Source organism: Macrosteles quadrilineatus, unplaced genomic scaffold (genome assembly GCF_028750875.1).
Source record: "Macrosteles quadrilineatus isolate MER2022 unplaced genomic scaffold, UCM_ALF_1.0 Scaffold_6__1_contigs__length_79288215, whole genome shotgun sequence".
NCBI classification, from domain to species: Eukaryota; Metazoa; Arthropoda; class Insecta; order Hemiptera; family Cicadellidae; genus Macrosteles; species Macrosteles quadrilineatus.
The window spans coordinates 70,206,152-70,224,045 of record NW_026542599.1 but is presented as its reverse complement, the minus strand read 5'-3'; the positions used below and the strand labels follow the sequence as shown (position 1 = coordinate 70,224,045).

Genomic DNA, 17,894 nt, shown 5'->3' with positions numbered 1-17,894 from the left:
CTAACCTTCTCTACAACACATCTGAAGATGATGCATGAAGGTACTGTACAGACATTGAAACAAACACTGAATGATATACGCCGAGTATGTTTTGGATGTTAGTCGAGGAATCACGTGCGAGTTCACAACCATCAAGGGATATAATGAGATATATGCCACTTATAAATGCGACTTCGACTCACCGGGGATCATATTTTAAGGAGAATTTGTGTAAAGGATGACTATGACATCCTAAATACCTCAAGCGAATCTCCATGACTAGTTCAAGTCTATTAAAACCTGCGATTCAAACAAAATCTGGAAGACACGCTTTCACATGCGACTTCAAGTACATAAGTCAAATGTTTAGCAGGGGAGTACGGTGAGGGAACGGTCATACGGGAGGGACGATGGCTAAAGGTGTGGGGATGTCATATCTTTAGTGGTTAACGTCTTCTCTTGAGGCAACACGATTACCGTAACGAGACAATGTAATTCCAGCGGCGTTCGTGGCATAGTTGGTAGTGCATCGGACTAGTAATTAATTAGGAGGTCTCGAGTTCGAAACCCGTCGGGGACATTAACTTATTGTCAAAGATTTTGCTGTAATTAATTTTTATCTTATATCTTTTTTATATTATCAGCAAGTTTGGTTGGTTAGGTTAGGTTATGACAGTTTAATGTTATAATACAAAATTTTAAAATTGATTTTATAATTAAAAATTATAAGTAAACATTCATTTCATTTTTGTCTATATATTTTTTATATTATCAGCAAGTTTGGTTGGTTAGGTTAGGTTATGACAGTTTAATGTTATAATACAAAATTTTAAAATTGATTTTATAATTAAAAATTATAAGTAAACATTCATTTTATTTTTGTCTTATATATTTTTTATATTATCAGCAAGTTTGGTTGGTTAGGTTAGGTTATGACAGTTTAATTTTATAATTAAAAAGTTAATAGTGAATTAGATAACTAAAATTATAAAATTAACTTAATTTAAATTTTTCAACTTAGCGGTTCTAGCGGCGAACGCTGACACTATGTTAGCCATCGTCCCTCCCGTGTGTCCCACCGGCACTGTGAGTGCACCAAAATACTGTTTAAAACCAGCTGGCAATGGTTTGTTTAGAAATTTTTGTTTATTCTTCAACGTTTCCATAGTTACCTAACAGTTAATTCCTGGCTTCAAGAAAATTGTTAATGCTTTTTCATCCCTATTATATTTTCTATCATTTTCTTTAATAATTTGATCCAAAAAGTAACAAACAAAGAACTTCTTTACCCAACGATCAAGGACTACTGGTTATGTTTACCATCAAAAAGATACCCCCTGAAGCTACTGGTGAAGCTAAAATCACAGGATTGAACTAGTGACCTTCTGACCAAGGGGAGGAATACTCAGCTACCCGAGATGGAATATATTTCCACAGTTTTTGATCATATCAGGAATGTTTTGTCAAAAACAGCCGGGAAATCTGGAAGTTCCCCGTCAGCTGGGTCGTGTGGCCGGGTCTACGAGGGGAGGAAGCTGCCCAGTGAGGGTGTGGGGGGGAGGGGTGGCTGTGACGTCATCCCCGCTGCGGATCTCAGTGTAGCCCGTGCCGCGCCGTGTCTCACAGTGTATGTGTACAGAAGTCTTCTGGATTCAAAAATCTATCCAAAATCACATCAGGTGAGTCAAAAACACACTCTGTAACTGTAGGAAATTTTAAAAGTATTTTTACTCTGGGTAAGGCGAAGTCGGTAGGACACCTGCAAAGTTTACGGGTAGAAATAATAGTGTTCCGTTACAAAAATAACTTAAGTAGTAAGGAATAATATTTGAAATAATTTAAGATGTGTATAAGTGATGTAGTTGCGTAACAGGTATATTTACCGGCGAAGTGAGCATGTCAACAAGTGTTTTCCGATCTGAATTCAGCAATATTGACATCGTGAGACAATTTTCCCAAATTTTGAACTGTTTTTGTACGATGTAAATTAAAAATATGTAGGCCTACATTGTTTTTACGAGTAGGGTGGGGAATTTTGTTAGCAAAATTATAGCTTAAAAGATACTTAAAACGAAAAGTTCCAGGAAACTCTAAATCATTTTAATAACTATATATAGCCTATATAGATGTGTACAAATGTTTCCACTGTTTGTGGCAGTAATATTTTATACACTTCATCCTCAACACCACTGCTCCCGTGACAGTTTGAACGTGTACCCTAACTACGTACTCAGTACCTAGAAAGTGGTCGGGTCTGTCTGCAGTCAGTTGTGACGTCATGTATCGACCTCGGCTTCATGACGACCTCTGTGGTCGTGCTGGTGGCAACAAACTATCAATCCAATGTTAACTCCAACTCTATCATTGTTGATCCTAATTTTATCCTTACAAATTTCGGCTGTCATTTAAAAAAATCTTAATTTCTGACATATCAACTGCTGATTATAACATTTAGTACCTATGTTAACCGTATAATTTACCAATATCACGGATTTTGCTTCGTATTTAAAATACAACATTATCTACATTTTTCTTTTGTTTGTTATGTTAAAATTTTTTCCCAAATGTACTGCTTCTAAGGTCACCGCTAAGCAGAACAAACCTTTGAGCGTCGCTACCTCTAGCATAGGATGCAAACTAAGATTCATAAACTTAAAATGGATCATGAAAATTAATTAGGTATCTTTGAATTTTCCCTAAACACTGTATTATCATAATCATATGCGATGAATGGGTGCATGGCTTGGCGTAGGATGTTCTAAATGCATTTTGAACTTTGACCTAAGAAGACTTGGTACCTACAATATTTATTTACCTAACCCGCCATGTTAAACTTCCCTATCCTAAGCGTGATGTATACAACTTCCTTACTTCTCGAGTGATGTAAAGTATCAAAAAACTCACTCGGTGATGTAATGAAACCCATTTAAATAACATTGAGTGGATAACTTAAAAAAATATAACTCTATGGAGCCAACGACGTTTAACGCTAGAAATCAGCTGTGTGCTTGAATTTTATTGTTATTGTTATGTTTTGGAGAATTTTCCTAACCTAGCTTTTGTTTGTAAATGAACCTTACTGTTATAAGATGAGTGAAATGGGTAATGAAAAATATGGTTCGTAACCTCCTGTATATTGTCGGGTCAGGTAAAATCTTGTACGTTACACGTTACGCAAGAGCGTGTTTACATCACTTAGGTAAATTATGCAACTCGCTTCGCTCGTTGCACAACTTTCACCTGCGTGATGTAAAAACGCTCTTACTACACTTGTAATGTAAATAGCTATTACCTAACCCGCCATGTTAAACTTCCCTATCCTAAGCGTGATGTATACAACTTCCTTACTTCTCGAGTGATGTAAAGTATCAAAAAACTCACTCGGTGATGTAATGAAACCCATTTAAATAACATTGAGTGGATAACTTAAAAAAATATAACTCTATGGAGCCAACGACGTTTAACGCTAGAAATCAGCTGTGTGCTTGAATTTTATTGTTATTGTTATGTTTTGGAGAATTTTCCTAACCTAGCTTTTGTTTGTAAATGAACCTTACTGTTATAAGATGAGTGAAATGGGTAATGAAAAATATGGTTCGTAACCTCCTGTATATTGTCGGGTCAGGTAAAATCTTGTACGTTACACGTTACGCAAGAGCGTGTTTACATCACTTAGGTAAATTAATATTCCATCGGGAAACCCATTACATTGATACATTACAAAAAAAATAACAATAATAAATAATAAACAAGGCAAGATGTGATACTACAAATAATCAACAACAACAGCAACAACGTATTAATACTGGGAAAGATCAATCGAATTGGCCAATAACGTTAGGTAAGATCGAGACAGGTTAGTTTGGTTTAGTTTTGAAACTATAAACGTTCCTATGGTATTTCATTTACGATTTTTAAGCGTTGGGCAACAAGTCTCAAGGGGGAAAAGGTAGAGAGACGTGATCTCACCGACGACAATATTTTATCGCGGAAGGTTGATTTGTGGACCCGGGATTATATCCATTCTTTTAATGTCAGCACTTGACTTCTACTATTCTATCTAGAGTAAAGTTTAAAAGATTACCACTTCGATTGGAAGTAATGTAATGCAACAAAAGTGTTAGCCTATTCCACTAATTAATGTAATGAAGTTTTCCTCACTTTCAGGGTTATGAGTTAAAACTTTAATATTTTTTTAACACTGCAATTTGAACAAGTTACTTATCACAATTATATCGATCTGTACCTGAACTTGAAATGATGGTGGATATTTATTTTAATTGCATCAGTAGGTACTTGAACTTGATATGATGGTGGATATTTATTTTATTTGCATCGATAGGTACTTGAACTTGAAATGATGGTGGATATTTATTTTATTTGCATCGGTAGGCACTTGAACTTGAAATGATGGTGGATATTTATTTTACTTGCATCGGTTAGTACTTGAACTTGAAAGTACGGTGGATATTTATTTGATTTGAATCGGTAGGTACTTTAACTTGATATGATGGTGGATATTTATTTTATTTGCATCGGTAGGCACTTGAACTTGATATGATGGTGGATATTTATTTTATTTGCATCGGTAGGCACTTGAACTTGATATGATGGTGAATATTTATTTTATTTGCATCGGTAGGCACTTGAACTTGATATGATGGTGGATATTTATGTTATTTGCATCGGTAGGCACTTGAACTTGATATGATGGTGGATATTTATTTTATTTGCATCGGTAGGCACTTGAACTTGATATGATGGTGAATATTTATGTTATTTGCATCGGTAGGCACTTGAACTTGATATGATGGTGGATATTTATGTTATTTGCATCGGTAGGCACTTGAACTTGATATGATGGTGGATATTTATTTTATTTGCATCGGTAGGCACTTGAACTTGATATGATGGTGGATATTTATTTTATCCGCGGTAGGCACTTGAACTTGATATGATGGTGGATATTTATTTTATTTGCATCGGTAGGCACTTGAACTTGAAATGATGTTGGATATTAATTTCAATTGCATCAATAGGTACTTAGACTTGAAATGTTGAAAATTACTTTTGAATGAAAGTACACAACAAAATGTTAAATGCACATATTTTATGAGTCTCTCTATTGCCACTGTATAATTAGATATCATAGACCTATCTAAGTATCGCTTACTTGGTTATGAGTTAAAATGTTGATATTTTTAATATAGCAATTTGAACAACTTACGTACATCGGGAGATACTTGAACTTGAAATCGTGATGGATATTCATTTCACTTGGATCGGTAGGTAGGTTGCACTTGAAATGATGGCGGAAGTTACTCCCTTTTGCATCGGTGGGTATGGTACTTGAATGATAAAATATGGTGGATATTCATTTGTCTTGCATCGGTGGTAGGTACTTTTCCCGGAACTGATGCTGAATACGGTAGGTACTTGAACTTTAAACGATGGTTGTTATTCATCTCACTTTCAACGGTAGATAGGCTACTTGGATTTAAATGATGGTAGACATTTATCTTACTTGCATCTGTAGGTAGGTAGCCTTTGTCCTGGAAGTGATGCTGCATATTCGTTTTACTTTCATCAGTAGGTACTTTTCCCGGAAGTAATGGTTGATATTTATCTCACTTGCATCAGTAGGTACTTAAACCTGAAATGATGAGAGTCACCGCTGGAAGAAAGTACACAGCAAAATGTTAAATGCACATATTTTATGAGTCTCGCACGTCAATCAGCTTTTTTCAATTTAATTGTCGTAAAAGTTACAATGACAAAAGTACATTTGTTAATAATTTAAACCGTAAGCACAGGGGTTGGGTTTATAAAGAGTTGGTAACATGTGAACACCCAACTGAACATGTCGATAGCTGGAAGGTTCATAAGAAGCCAATACATCTTGCAACTCGATCCTCAAAACAGGTGTTGCTTTGCACGAATTATTTCACCTTTCCAACCATACTGCATTTTTATTTCCAAAATGTACACTATAGGAATAACGTCTGAAGTTAGTTTGTAGAATTGAATTGACCTTTCTTTTGGTTTAGAGATTTTTCGGGAATTTATATTATATTGCCTAATAGTTATGTGAAAACAACAGTACGTACATACCTTTTTCCCATATATTAATGTTTATTTGAATGATATAATTGTATAGTAACATTTACTGATGAATACGACTCGTATGTGTGTGCTTCAGCTCTTCAGTCACTGTGATTGTGTTTGCTATCCCGAGTACAGGTTTTGGAATTATACTCGATAGTTAAGTAAAATCGACAAATTCTCAGTCACCATTGAGGTTTTTTGAATTAATAAGCAATCTATCTTAAAATTTTTTTGCGTATTTCGTACCGTAAATGTGGTATAAGTGATAACTAACCAGATCAATATAGCAGTCGATGCATAGAACGACTACCATACGGTTTTGGGTAGTCAAGGAAATCGAATTATTTGCCAACAAAAGAACAGCTTTTTAGAAAAATCAATTATTTTTTTTATAGTACCCTGTTCCCCCAATTTTAAAAATCACCTTGATTGCTTAGTACCAAGAATACAGTGTTGTGAATAATTGGCGAGGGAACTGTTCCACCACTCAAGTCACTGTGATTTTTCGCCGGAAGTGCAGTGTTGCGTGGAATCGCTAAGTAACCTGTTCCACGACTTAAATCACCATTGCGTACTTAGTACACCGAGTAGAGCGTTGTGTGAAATCTGTGATTAAACTGTTCCACCACTTAAGTAACTGTGATTTTTCGCCGGAACTACAGTATTGCGTGGAATCGCTAAGTAACCTGTTCCATGACGTAAATCACCTTGACTGCATATTTAATACTCCGAGTACAGCATTGTGTGAAATCAGTGATTAAACTGTTCCACCACTTAAATCACTGAGATTTTTCGCCGGAAGTAAAGTGTTGCGTGGAATCGCTAAGTAACCTGTTCCACGACTTAAATCACCATTGCGTACTTAGTACTGTACTCCGAGTAGAGCGTTGTGTGAAATCGGTGATTAAACTGTTCCACCACTTAAGTCACTGTGATTTTTCGCCGGAAGTACAGTGCTGCGTGGAATCGCTAAGTAACCTGTTCCACGACTGCGTACTTGGTATTCCGAGTAGGGCGTTGTGTGAAATTGGTGATTAAAATGTTCCACCATTTAAGTCACTGTGATTTTTCGCCGGAACTACAGCATTGGGTGGATTCGCTAAGTAACAGGTTCCACTTTAAAATCACCTTGGTAGCTTAGCACCAAGATCGCGCTGAGTAACTAAGTGACCTGTTCAACGACTTACAGTCACAGTGATCGAGTTCTATATTTAGTGGTGATTACAGTTGTGTAAAATAAGTTACAATTTCCATGACTTCCAGTCACTGCGATTTGCGTGTCTGCAGCGTTGCGTGGAATCAATAAGTAACCTGTTCCATGGAAGCAACTCAAAGCAATCCGGCAAATTGACTTCTCATTGTGTTAATAGTGTAACAAAACTTGGCATTAGTAACTTAGCTTGTGTAAGCTGTGACTTGTTGAAGCAAACGTGACTTGTTTACCGAATAGAGATGACTTACTTGAGGTAGAAAAATATTGATGTTACTTATATATTCTACTTGAGTACACATTGAAAAACATTATGCTTTATCGTTACTGGTCACATTATAAATTGTTGGATTGAATGGGCATTGCACTGGATTTATTTTGCCTAAAAACGTGTTGGACCCTGTTAAATTGCGGAATTTACGCACAGGTCTCCTTGTATTTTCTTAACTATGTGAAATCAATTCCCTATGAAAATAAAATTAGGTTTACTGATACAGGCTAGAAAACGAGTAGTTTGTAAAATCTTGACCAAATTTGATCAAAATATGTTCATAAACAAGCCAATCTACACTAGTTTACTTTATTCTCCATAAAAATAGCATAACAATTTTAAATGCACAGTTTTTTCCATAAAATTTTATCACTCTTCAATATGCAAAGCTCAGTTTTAGCGAATTTCCCTATAGGGAAGTAGCTATTACCGTAGGTGGCACGGTAAGACCTAGACCCGGGACCGATTTACTTTTTCATTTTGATGTCCCCAGAGGCCAAAAACACCATTCGTTCAAATTTTTATATATGTATATATATATATATATATAGACTTATATATATATATATATATATACGTCCGTGAACGCGATAACTTGAGTAATTTTTGTCCGATTTTGATGAAATTTGGTTTAAAGGTGTAAAGCGGGATAAACTTGAATGAGTTTGCGAACCAGCACGATCGGACCATGGGAACGGGGCTTTACGGGGGGTTTTATGGGGTAAAAATTGGGTTTTCTCACTTTTGACCCTCAAAAAACAAAATTTCCCGATTTCTCTTTAAACCTTTTTAAAGAGCTTAAAAAAACAAATAATTTGGTATATAAAAGTATTTTTGTTCGATTATTAGTAACGGAGAAAATTAAAAAAAATTGTAAATTTAAAATTCCCATGTTATTATTATGGAGAATATTGTCAAATGTTGTAGTTTGCTTGTTTATGGATATATTTTGATCAAACTTGGCAAATTTATTTATTTTGTACTAAGCTATAAATATTTTACTCAAAAACACACTTTATTAGTTTCCTTGTAGCAGCAAACCTAGGTACTCGTTAAACCTAATGTTATTAAAATATATTTAACTGAAAATCAATTCAGACAAATGGAAATTCGCTTAGTCGGCAGGTTTGCTGCGGCGGGGGTATTTAAGCTATACACGATGGTTATAAAGAAATTGGGCCTAAATTGGAAAACATTTAAGAAAACAATAATTATTGAATAATACTGTATTTAAAAACATCCGTCTAATCACAAGATCTTGTTGGTTCGCGAACTCATCAAGGTAATCAAGCTCCACACATTCATACAAAATTCCAAAAAAGTCGGAACAAAATTATTTGAGTTATCGTTTTTGCAGACACACACATACACACATGGCAAAATAAAAACGTAAATTGGTTCCGAGTCTAGGTTATACCACGAGGCCCATGGTAATAACCATAACATATAATATATGATACGGCTATTCCCATATTATAAGAAAACTAATAAAAACATCGGAAATTTTCTCAAACAAATTAAAACATAAAAGTCAGGGTCGCTGTAATGACTTCACTTCGACTGATGATGTAGTCCACACTCGGGATTTTATAGTCTGTGCTCTAACTCCACTTCGCAATATAGGTCAAACGAGACGTGGGTTGGTTATTGAGAAGTTCTTACGATGAAAAATAAGATATTTCTGCAGCATGGTGATAAATATGTTGGTGTTTCCCGCATATCTTACAGTAGCTGTGAGGCTCGACTGCCTGGCACGGTGCCAAGTGGCACTCCGATGAAAATGTATCCCTCAAGTTAGTGGAAAATCCCTCATAACCCCACGGTTTAACTTAAAAGAATTATCTCTAAAGTTAGTAGAAAATCCCTCTTAACCCAACGGTTTAACATAAAAAAATTGTATCCCTCATGTTAGTGGAAAATCCCTCTTAACCCCATGGTTTAACATAAAAAATGTATCCCTCAAGCTAGTGGACAATCCCTCTTAACCCCACGATTTAACATAAAAAATGTATCCCTCAAGCTAGTGGACAATCCCTCTTAACTCCACGGTTTAACATAAAAAATTATCCCTCAAGTTAGTGGGAAATCCCTCATAACCACATGGTTTAACATAGAAAATTTATCCTTCAAGTTAGTGGAAAATCCCTCTTGACCCCATGGTTTAACATAAAAATGTATCCCTCAAGTTAGTGGAAAATACCTCTTAATCCCACGGTTTAACATTAAAAATGTATACCTCAAGTTAGTGGAAAATAAATCTTAACCCCATGGTTTAACATAAAAAAAGTATCCCTCAAGTTAGTGGAAAATCCCTATTGACCCCATGGTTTAACATAAAATACCCCCGCCGCAGCAAACCTGCAGACTTAGCGAATTTCCATTTGCCTGATTGGATTTAAACTAAAATGTCTCCTTAAAAATATCACATTTATTCCCTATTTAAACAGAATTAGTTTAACGAGTACTTAGGTTTGCTGCAACAGGGAGGGTAAAAAAGTATTTTTTATGTAAAATATTAAAAGGTACTGTGGTTTAGTAAGAAATTAATGTATTTTCCAAATTTGATCAAAATATGTTCATAAACAAGCAAACTACAACAGTTGACTTATTCTCCATAAGAATAACATGGGAAATTTAAAATAACAATTTTTTTGAATTTTCTCCGTAACAGTTAGGCGCATAATAACGCTTCAATATACTAAATTATTTGTATTTTTAAGCTCTACAAAATGGTTTAAAAAGAAATTGTAAAATTTTGTGTTTTTAGGGTCAAAAATGGGAAAAACCTATTTTTACCCCATAAAACCCCCCATAAACCCCCGTTCCCATAGTCCGATCGTGCTGGTTCGCGAACTCATTCAAGTTTATCCTACCTTACACCTTCAAACCAAATTTTATCAAAATCGGACAAAAATTACTCAAGTTATCGTGCGGATGGACACACACACACATATATATATATATATATATATATCTATATATATATATCTCTATATATAGATATATAAAAATTTGAACGAATGGTGTTTTTGGCCTCTGGGGACATCAAAATGAAAAAGTAAATCGGTCCCGGGCTTAGGTCTTACCATGAGACCTACGGTAATAGCTACTTCCCTATAGGGAAATTCGCTAAAATGTATCTTACAAGTTAGTGGTAAATCCCTCTTAACCCCACGGTTTAACATAAAAAAAGTATCCATAAAGTTGGTGGAAAATCCCTTTTTGACCCCACGGTTTAACATAAAATAATGTATCCCTCAAGTTAATAGAAAATCTCTCATGACCCCACGGTTTAACATAAAAAAATGTATCCCTTAAGTTAGTGGAAAATCCCTCTAACCCCACGGTTTAACATAAAGAATGTATCCCTCAAGTTAGTGGAAAATCCCTCTTAACCCCACGGCTTAACATAAAATACCTCAAGTTAGTAAAAAATCCCTCCTAACTCCACTATTTAATATAGAAAACGTATCCCTCAATCTAGTTGAAAATCCCTCTTAACCCCACGGTTTAACATAAAAAAATTTATCCCTCAAGCTAGTGGACAATCCCTCATAACCCCACAGTTTAACATAACATTCTTCAAGTTAGTGGAAAATACCTCTTGACCCCAAGGTTTAGCATAAAATCCCTAAATAAATGTATACCTCAAGTTAGTGAAAAATCGCTCTTAATTCCACGGTTTAACATTAAAAATGTATACCTCAAGTTAGTGGAAAAGCCCTCTTAACCCCACGGTTTAACATTAAAAATATATCCCTCAGGTTAGCAGAAAATCCCTCTTAACCCCACGGTTTAACATATAAAATGTATCCCTCAAGCTAGTGGAAAATCCCTCTTGACCCCACGGTTTAACGTAAAATCATTAAAAACAAAACTCGTTGACCTCCATAATAATAATTTATATCATAACTAGTGTACATGTTGCTCGAAATCGAGCAATTGCAAAGAAGTGCAGGAGTTATTTATAAACAAATGACATGTTTAAAAACTAATAATAACAGTCATAATTTCCGATGATTTTAAAAGAGTCGACTAAAAGATTATTAACTAATGGAAATACTCACAATTTACATACCAGTCCTATTCCAGTTTAAAGGGTTATTTTTTAACTATCAAACTGGTCATGGACGGGAAAAGGTACGGTGGGGCACACGGAAGATTTCTCAGGTGCCGTTTGACGTCACTAACTGCTGCGTCTGAAGAAACAGACAATTTTATAATTTCCTATTATTAAATTAAACTGTCATAACCTAACCAAACTAACCAAACGTGCTGATAATGGAAAAATCAAATAAAGGTTTACTAATCTAAAAAATAGTTTTGTTCATAAAATAAAATTATAATTGCCTAAAATTCAATTTTATAATTTTTAAATTATAAAATTAAACTGTCATAACCTAACCAAACCAACCAAACTTGCTGATATGAAAAAATTGTTGATAAAAAGTTAGTGCCGCCGACGGGATTCGAACCCGGAACCTTCGGATTATCAGCTCGCAACGCTATCCACTGCACCACCGAGGCCGATGGCTCAATTCCGTATCGTTGCGGTATTGGTGTTTCCTCAAAGTGACGTCAACAGTTAGTGACGTCAAACGGCACCTGAGAAATCTTCCGTGTGCCGTTTCGGGAAAAGGTAAGCTTACAATTCAAGTCAACATAAAAAAGCTGTCAGCTTTTATAATGTACCGTACCTTAGTTATTTAGCCAATTTGTAGACAATAAGGTGTAGGCTACTTTAAACTCTACAGAACAGAGCTAGGCAAAACCTGGCAGAGCTCTAAAATTGTGTTATTTATCATAGGTATACTCATATGCCAAATTCTTAAAATAAAAATTCCATAATTAATAACTTATATCATTAAACACAAACCATCATCCAAAACTATACACATTTTTAATACAACAATAGTTATTTGTGCAACTAGTGAGAAAAGTGAGCAATTGACTCACTCGAGAGAAATCCTTACTCACGAGCCGTAGGCGAGTGAGGAATGGTTTCTCGAGTGAGGCAATTGTACTTTGAACTCGAGTTGCACATTATAATTTTCCTACAGTTACCATAAAACAAAAACATTTGTGAAGAAACATGAACAAACATAACCTATTTTTACACAGAAGTGAACTTTTAATATAACATTTAATGTGAAGTGACAAATACAACAGTACAATAGCTGACCAGCTGATTTACAGCCAATGCTGCCAACGTATTTCGCGCGCATACGACGTTGCCTGCATGTTACGCGCTCACTATTTCGTGCCTTCACGTTGCAAATCTGGAGTGAGACAAAGTAATTAGAGTGAGACAATGTTAACATTGTCTCACTGGTGAGCGAATTGGCCACTTTGCTTTCTCAAATTAGTGAGAGAACATGTACATTGTTAGGTAACTGTAGGAAAAGATAATTATTTACACATTACTGTTTACAATTAAAATGTTCTTCTTTTCACTTTTAATTTTTGCTTCGCAACGGGAAAAATCGGTTTCATAATCATTGAAATTTATTCGTAATAAATAATCTATCCTCAAGTTTAAGATTAAATAAACCTACCACATAGTTGTTTAATTTTTTTGGATCAGCTGTCTGAAAATGCGAAATAGGCATTTGACAGTTCTTGTTGTTTACTTTTAAATGTCAAAGCAAATGTAAATATTGTGAATTTTCTCATGCTTCCATGGAGACCAATTAATATTTAATTTCTGACAACAGCTGGAGTTTCAAAACAATGTTTTTTCCCATGTTAATCTTATGGAGAAATACGAAACTTTAAAGGGCCCCAGGGCCTCACTCTCTAATTATTTATCTAAAAAGAAAGTTTCCTGCACAACTTTACGTTACGCTCTTTTCAATGACACCAAGAACGTGTCAATCGGTTCAGTAATTTCGGAGGAGTAATTGTCACAAAAATCCTGCTTGCGTATTAAATAAGTAATAGATTAACATTTGTATAAACCTGCCAATAACATTATTAAATACACCAGCAATATTAATTTTATCTAAGATTTTTTTTAAACAAGCCTATTCAATTCAGATCTTAGGATTGAAAAGATTCACTTACAGATTCACTTGAACAGTATTGTTTACTTACTTAACATCATTTTTTTGTTACTTTATAGTACAATTTGGGACAAATTTAATTTTGAAATATGTAATAATTTAGCACATGGATAGGTGATATAAAATAATAAATCGAATGCGATAAAAACTAGTACTTAACTTTCATAAACATTTTTTAATATTTAGTGACGAATGTTAGTTCGCTAAATGTTAAAGAGCGAGAGAAGCTAAAGACGCTGCCATTTGGCGAGTGTCTCCTTACCTGTTGAAGTCAAGTTCTTTGAGTCTTCTGTCAAAGTAATGCTGAACATCTGCTTCGTCCGGGAAATACTGTCCTTTTCAGAATGCTGCTTTGTACCGTTTAACGGTAAAATGTATTAAGTTAATTAATGTGTGCACATTTTAATGATACATAAAAATATATCGTTTTTTTTTGTAATTGCTTACAACATTGGAGTTTTTGTCTCACTAACGGTTTTAAGGGAAATGGTTCTCATGGTAAGACCTGGACCCGGGACCGATCTACCTTTTTGTTTTGATGTCCCAGAGACCCAAGTGTATGTTTTCTACGCCAATGGATGTTTTTACGTTTTGAAAGGGAACCATGGTCTGTTACTATCCAACGACAATCTTTGTTAAAGAGTTATTTTTATAAAACAGTTAAATTTCTTATATGATTACTAGCTGACCCGGCGAACTTCGTATCGCCTAAGTTATAGGTTTCCCCTAAGACAGACCGATGGAAAGAAAGTACCGTTACGTTTAATTTTCAAGATGATCTCGTTCGCATCGCTCAATCACGTCCTGGTTGAAGTTCGTTCGCTACGCTCACTCACCTTTGGGTTGGAGCTCGTTCGCTAAGCTCACTCACCTTTAGGTTGGAGCTCGTTCGCTGCGCTCACTTGCCTTCAGGTTAGCTCGTTCGCTACGCTAACTCGCCTCCAGGTTGAAGTTCGTTCGCTACGCTCACTCACCTTTGGGTTGGAGCTCGTTCGCTACGCTCACTCACCTTTAGGTTTGAGCTCGTTCGCTGCGCTCACTTGCCTTCAAGTTAGCTCGTTCGCTACGCTAACTCGCCTCCAGGTTGAAGTTCGTTCGCTACGCTCACTCACCTTTTGGTTGCAAATTAGCTGTTGTCATAAATGTAAAAGAAATAATAGTGCTGCACCCTGTTGGTAATCCTTGTAACTTTAATGCTATTGAACATCATAGAACAGAACCAACTTGTTTAATTGAAACAGCTGTTAAGATTCATTAATTCCATTTCTCATAAGGTTAACATGGGAAACTCCAGAGCCACTGGGGCGGAGCCCTTTTAAGAATTTCGAAACGGGAAATAGTTTACGTCCGATTCGCATACCTACAGAATTTACACACCAAATTTCATAACGATCGGTGAAGTCGTTCCGGAGGAGTTTGCAGACAAACACTGTGACACGAGAATTTACATATTAGATATTAATTATATATATTACTTATACTTATCATATAGAGATTATGAAACTTCCAATAGCTAGACAAAATTATGACACGCGTATTTTAGAAAAATTTAGTATAAAATCTAAATCTGTACTCCAAATTGTTATTTTATCGCTTCCGAACACTTTACAAATCAAATGAGGAGCAAGTAAAATGTGCCACTTGAACTTATCAGCATGAAAGTTTGACTCGATAAACGTTTTTTATTAATAAAATTCCTCTCATCCAAGGTAAACCCGATAATGATTTGGAAAAAAAAGAATCATAACGAATGTTTTCGTTGAACCAGCAATTAAAAGTATAATGAGTTCTAAAATCAGTTTATCTCTTTCATAAATCATTATTTCACAAACGCAGTAGGGATCTATTAGTTTGGTCAGATAAAATAATTGATTACGCTGAACATTGGGAGTTTCTATCGATCGGATAATGTACGATGCAGCATTGAATATACGTAAGCTGTTTATACGTCCCAGTTTATACGTTGGTGATTAATTACACTACGCTTTCAGTACAAGATTCAATTATGTTTTGACGTATGCGCTATACAGAGTGTTCATTTTAAAACTTTCCATATCTGTTGTGTACAAGGCTTTTAACACTTGTTCGTTCTCTTTCTCCGCTAATTTGGATATGCCAAATCCAATAAAACTATTTTTAATTTTGAGAAATGCCCCAAAAGGGCCTAATCCGAGGGGTAGGGGTGCATTTTGAGAAATTTCCAAATGTAAACATAGGTTGTGTGATACATAAATTTAAAGGTCTAATCACCCCGATCATTTTGGTGCGAAAAATGCAATTATCTTTAACCGTATTTACAGGGTGGGTATAAAAGTAAAAAAAGACTTTGAATTTAAGTACCGTATTTATTACCTGTGAACGGAACAGCACCTAATTCCTTTCCAAGCTTATTCTTGAGCTAGGTGCTGCATCAGTTGGATAAAATCCATTGGTGATTGGCAGAATTTGAACCCGGGAACTATGTAATGCACAATGGTGCACAAAATATGCTTACTTTACAACATATACATACAAAAAAAAAATACCGTAAATTTTGAAATTTTTGGCCCCTCCTAGAGTTAGCACAGGTTGAAAGAAAGTTGAAAGGTTAGAGGTTGAAAACTCAGGGTATACATCCCAGAGTACTCCCAGACAACATGTAAAAATTCCACCAAGTTCGGAATACTTCCCAGATACCCCCACAAAATAAATTAAAAATTTTTGTAGTTCATTTTATCGATCGGACTATTCAACAACTATTACCATTGACTATATACAATGCTATTACTACAACTCTACACAACTGTTAAGGCGCTCAACTAAGAGAAGTACTTCAAAGGACTCAAGTATTGTAACCGTGGCTCGTAGCCAATACACGATTCAGGGACTTGGACGGAGAACGGTCTTTGAATTTATTAACTCTTTATACAGCCTCTTGAGAACAACATCGAGATGAGTGTGAGAGTTTATACATCTAGAATGTTGTTTTATCACTAACAATTCACAATTAATTAACTAAACGTTAGTAATTGTGCTAGTTTTCTAAATTATCTATGTCTTTGTGAATTTGATTTACTTAATATACATATTTTTAAGCTGGTGTGGCTTAAATTTGTGGGTTTCGCTATATTGTAGCATTGACTAATTATACCTATAGCCAATGATTGTAGTGAATTTTTGTTTGAAATATAACACTGAATAAACGGACTGTTATTGTAACTGGAACCGAGATACTAGTAATTTACTTAGGTTATCGTTGGCTTTGAGGTTGTATTATGTTGTGGTCACGGATACAATACTAGTTATTTTTGTACTGTAATTTCAAATCTTTTGTCAAATTTGGCCAGTGACTACAGAGGAATAAAATGTCCATAGGATAGTATCAGCTTTTACACATTATCTCAGACTACATCTAGAGGGTCACGGCATTATATAGCTAATAGGCATTGGTGACTAGTGGGATTCGAACCCGGCACCTGACATAAAGCTCCGCGGTCTACCACTAGACCAGGCTCCATACACTTTAAAAAGTCTGCATCTGCATTTTATCGTATTAAATTGTAATGTATGATAAAAGTATTTATGATATCTTAGTGTTGTGGTTGTATAGATTTGTTTGTGTTTTTTAGCATGTAGATGACATTTCAAAGAGTTTGTGAGGTTAAATTTGTCTCAGTTGTGATGGTCATTAGGTTTTGTAAGAAGTCAAGAAGAGGATATATTTTTAGTCCGTTTCAATCCTTAATTTCTGGAGATAATTTTCTAAAGTGGTTGGGTTTCCCCGAATATATTCGGATATTTGATCTCTTGAGAGGAGCCTAATCTAGGTGGCAATTGTTGACGGAAGGAATTGTTTAGTGGAATTTCTATAGGTTTAGAATCTTGAAGAACCGTCAGTCTTTTACCTTCTGACTTGCCTCTAACAACTGAATTTGAATTAGTTTTATTTCAAATTCTAATAGATGTGATGGCAGATATATTGAATGATTTTGAATAAAATTAAACATACAAATATGTTTACAAATCAGCATGCTAAATATCGTTCAAGTAGTAGTCCCAACCAATGCGAAATAATAGCGTCCGAAAATGTAATATGAAAGAGATTCCCGTTATATTTATTTGCAAGTCATAGTTTTACATCCGTTCACATAATGGAAACGCGCAAAGATGAAAGCAAAACACCCAATGTAAAGTGCCGTTGGCTCACTCTCAAAATCAGTCAAAGGGTGAAAAGCAGGCTTGTATTTCATCCACGTTTTCGTCGTCGAGGCAGCAACACGTTTGACTA

The 17,894-nt window shown here is 35.2% G+C and overlaps 1 pseudogene; it reads left to right on the top strand.

The window, feature by feature from the left end:
- The first annotated feature begins 1,580 nt into the window (after positions 1–1,580).
- The window catches only part of LOC128996296 (sodium channel protein 60E-like), a 320,829-nt pseudogene continuing 304,515 nt past the window's right edge, over positions 1,581–17,894 (top strand).